Here is a 4,938-nt window from a genome sequence, read left to right on the forward strand (position 1 = left end):
CAGGGCCTTGACACTTCCTGGCGGCCGCCCTCACCCCGATGGCCGAGGGCTAGCCGTTTCTTCGGCGGAAGCGGGTCAGGATCCTCTCGGGGAGCTTTTCCCTTCTCTGCTGCAGAGAACCGGCGGATCGGAGCCATTGCAGCAAGACGGAGCAAGGACCGGGAAGAAGGAGAAGCAAGAAGAGATAGACTGGAAGGGCACGCGTCGTGCCGTACTTAAAGCCAGAGGAGGCCAACCGTCGACCTCCAAGATCGAAGGTAATAATGACCCACTTTGCATGCAGGGACTTGTCAATTGTGCAGTCGCTGAGGCGTCGTGGGGGAGTGGAGCCGCACACGTCCAATCAACCACCACGCGACGCCCAAGGCCGCAGGCTGTTAGGGCCCGTGGCGCTTCGCACTTGCCCTTTCGCCTCTTTGGTCGGCCAAGTCCGGGCGCGCCTTGGGCCCGGGGGCTACTGTCGGTGTTCTAGGAATGGGGGTCCCTAGACTTGCCTGCCTGCGGCCTGCGGCATGGCTCAAAGGGGGCCCGGCACGGCCCATCTTCATCAACACAAGCTCAAGACCCTCGCGAGGGGCCAAGCCTCGCGGGGCGGACGACAAGGAGCTTCCTCAGGCACGGCCTCATCAGGCTGGCTCACGAGGAGGCGGAGAGATCAAGGCGGGGTACCTCACGAGGTGCCCATGACGCAAGCCATGACGACCAAGGGCGCCAGGCGGGTGCCAGCCCGCGCAGTGTCCTCCTTTCCTCTTTGGTGCAAAGGGAGCAAGCGCAGGCGAGAGCATTAAGCAAAGGCATCCATTTCGGTGCAACAAGACCAAGACCCGCCCAACGGCAGGGAGGAAGTCATTGTGGAGCCCAAGCAGGCGTCACCACCAGAGCCTTTGACAGGCGAAGACCAACTTTAGTCAGGATAAGTGTACCAGATGTTCCCCTTCAAAATGGCCAATTGTTGGCGCCCTTCCCGCTCAATATTTGGGAAGAGGCCCAGGGTCTTTGCTTATAAATAGGACTAGCCACCACAAGGTAGAGAAGAATAGGATCCCCACCAGGAAACCAGTAGAGAGAGTGACTGAACTCCTCCTAGCAGTTCATCGCACCAGCCAAGACCAGACCCTCGCGAGGCTGTTCTTCCTTGTATTGTTCATCATCAGCCCAAGAGGCAATCCACCACACCACACACTGGAGTAGGGCATTACACCGCAATGGTGGCCTGAACCAGTATAAACTCTGTGTCTCTTGTGTTGTTCCTTCCGTAGTTTAGATCCTAACGAGGTGGTGAGGAGCAGGTAGGTAGAGGGCGAAATCTCCGCGCGCACCCCAGTGTTCGAACCTCAAGGGTCTGCCGGAACCCAAAATCCGACAGATTTTGACAAGCTCAATTGAGAATCCTATCGATGATGTTCCTCTCTCAAGCATGCCATCAAAGGAACTTGTTCCTTATGGTGAAGATTATGAGATTCCTAATGAATCTGCTGAAGAAGATCCCTCTGATGCTTCCACAGAGCAGATGGATGAAGAAATTGAAGTGGATGCTATCACTTCAACTCCCCAGGTATCATCGCCAATGCCTCAGTTCACAGCTGAAGAGGCCGGTGTTCAAGAAATGGAAGAGGATGAGGATGTGGACATTGGGAGCACCATTCTTGTGATGAACGATGACTTTTGGGATAGTCAACACCCCAACTCTCCTCTGTTCACACCACTTCAACAAATTCCTCAGAGTTCAGATGGGCTCTGATGAAATTCATACTGCCCCTTCCATTCATGAAGAATTTCCAGCCACTAGTGCTGATGACCAAGCTGATGAAGAAATGGAGGCCCAGGCTGCTACTGAAGCAAAAGCTGATATTCCTCAGCCTGCGGCTCCGAAGATTGAGATTCCTGAGGTTATTCTTCAAATGACTGATACTCCTCAACCAAAGACGAAGAATCCCTTCTCCAAGATTCCAAAGTTCAAGGAAGATGCCTTCTTCGATGAGCATGTATTCTTCACTGATTACAATCCATATGACTCTGCTCATCTAAGAAGGAAGCGTTTCTGGACTGCCAGCCAAGCCAACTTCTATTCCTCAGTGCTTTTCAACAAAGACAAAGTCTTCGACCATGAGCACATTACTCATGTTGATATGGAATCACTGCCATGCTTCGCACTAGTCCTCAGTGCTATTCATGACACTGGATTGCTGAATTTCTGCATTGACATCTGTGACTGGAATGAAGAGCTCATTCTTCAGTTCTATGCGACGATGGACATCACTGACAATGCTGAAGATGTGAACTCTTGGGTGTTGGACTGGATGACCGAAAATACTCACTTTAAGGCACCAGCCACTGAAATGCTTCATGCCATGCCTGTCAGTCCTCCCACAGAAGGTGCGCGTCTTATCTACAATGAAACTGAGCTGTCTAATCACTTCATGCAAGTTCTGATGAAGCCTTTGAAGCTTGGTCAATCCTCAAGGACAAACTTCCTTGCGAAGGAATTGCAATATGTGCCGAGGACCGTATACCGCATTCTGACCAAGACTCTGAGTCCTATCAAAGGCCACGACTCGAATAATGAAGAAGTTGTTGGCATCATGAAGAACCTGCTTTTCAATATCATGCATGGTATTCCAGTGAACTACCATGACATCTTCATAAGGACTTTGGCAAATGTTGCGATGTCTCCCTTTGAGTTGAAGCCTTATGCTCCTTGGATTATGAGATTCCTCAGATCAAGGTCTTCACTCAACTACAAAGCTGACACACTCAACCATGGCAGTTACTTGCCCCCCATTGAAGTCCTCAAGTGGACATTTTCCTCAGCTGATGAAAAGGACAAGGCCATTGCAATTATTGATGAGGGCAATCGTCCATTGGATGGATAGTTCCGCAAAGCTGCCTCATATTCCACCAATGATGACTCTGCTACTCATGACTCTGCTGCCAATGCCTCAAAGCAAAGTCCTCAAGCCACAGCTCCAAGGGTGATGATTGATCATGAGCTTCTCCTCAGTCTTCATCAGAAGGTGGATCGCAATCATAAATGGGTCAAATGTCAGTTTGGTGCTATTCTTCAAAACATGACTGCCACATACAATTCACTGAAGAAAAACCACTATTACCTCAATGAAGTTTTTGATTGCACATGGGCTGTTTTGACTCATCTCTACGGTGATGAAGATCTCAAGCAGATGGGCTTCAAGCAAAGAAATTCAAGAAGGTTGAAGTTCCTCCTTTGGTGCCCAGCTCATATTACTCATCCCGCAAGACTGACGAAAATGAAGACTTGGACGACACTATGGCAGGCCCTACTCCAACAACCGACCCCAACAACACTAGCGCTCCTCCATCAACTTCGTGATGAAATTCTTTAGGACCGTTAGTCCTCACTTTTCGTCCCTTTTGGTCATTTGATGACAAAGGGGGAGAAATTTGAGTTAGTCTTCAAGCGGGTCTATCTATATGCGCGTTTTTTGTGTGTTAAGTTGCAACTCTCGCTCTTCTGAAGTGTTTGTTGATTGGGTTGTAAAATTAAGTCCGATGGTGACCTGATACTTTTGCTATGGTTTTCTGCATGCTATTTCCTCAATAATGTTATGCACGCATGTTGAATTACATTAGTAACCATATTTCATCATGCATTTCAAATTCTTCATTCGATATGTTAAATGCGTGAATGAATTACAAGATATAGGGGGAGATCTCCATGATTCTACTCTTCAAATGTGCATTGCTTCAAAAGAAAATTCCTCACTATGCACATCTTCAGGGGGATTTCTTCTATATATTGTAATCAAATTCCTCAATATTGAGCACTTTAAACTCATATGTTTATCCCCGTTGAAAACTTAACCTATATTGTCTTCAATCACCAAAAAGGGGGAGATTGTAAGTCCATCTAGTTCCCCTTAGTGATTTTGGTGTACTGAAGACTTATAGGTTAAGGGGCTAATATATTTGTGAGTGTACAAAAGATTTATAAGTTGATGAGGAGTTTGATATTTACAGTGAAAGTCGACCCCTAAAAATGAATGTCTTCACTCAAAGACTTTGGTTCTCCTGAAGACTTTGAAAGTGAAGAAATTGGTGTGACCGTGAAGACCTGGATATTCATGCGAGGACTATGAAGCGTGAAGACTTTTGTTTTCATAGTTTCATTTTCTTCTTGAGTCATAGGAAACACCATACTGTTAAAGGGGGTCGAGGTAATACTAAGGAAACGAATTTCCAAGTGATGCTCATCTCAAAATCGTACACCTACCCAATCCTTCGAGTGAAGCCATTGGAAATCTCATATCAGTTCAGTCAATTTCTTGAGTGACAGGGACGAATATCTTCTGGTCTCTGAGGAATTTGTTCTGACTGAGGAGTTAGGAATTCGCCAGTGTGAATTGCCTACACAGTGAGGAACATGATAGCCCTGAGGAATTCGAACCTCAAATCCGACCGTTGCTGTGCCACATGCTAGTTGTCCAAAATATCCTACCACCTAACGGTCATATCATTGAAGGGCATTTATGTCTTATCATGTCAGGCTGCTCCCTAGGCTATAAATAGCCACCCCCTACAACCACTAGCTGGTTGGCTGCTCCGAGAGAAACTGACACTTGTCATTTGAGAGCATCCCATCCTCCGAGGACTTTGAGCGAAAATCATCGAGTGAGGAAAAGCCAAATCCCAAACCCAAACCTACAAACCCAAAGTGATTGAGCATCACTGAAGAGATTATTCCTGTGTGGAACCGATGCTTGTTACCTTTGAGGACTGTGTATCCTCCATACGGTTAGGCGTCATGGTCTGAGGATCCAAGAGGAATTGTGGATCGCCGAGTGACCTAGTCTGTGAAGGTTTGGAAGTCACCTGTGAGGACTTACCACTACTGTTGGGCGAGGTATGTGTGATCTTAGCTCAAGGAGAATATGGTGAGGACTATGTGTCCGGGACTGTGTG

This window comes from Triticum aestivum, chromosome 7B (genome assembly GCF_018294505.1).
Source record: "Triticum aestivum cultivar Chinese Spring chromosome 7B, IWGSC CS RefSeq v2.1, whole genome shotgun sequence".
Taxonomy (NCBI): domain Eukaryota; kingdom Viridiplantae; phylum Streptophyta; class Magnoliopsida; order Poales; family Poaceae; genus Triticum; species Triticum aestivum.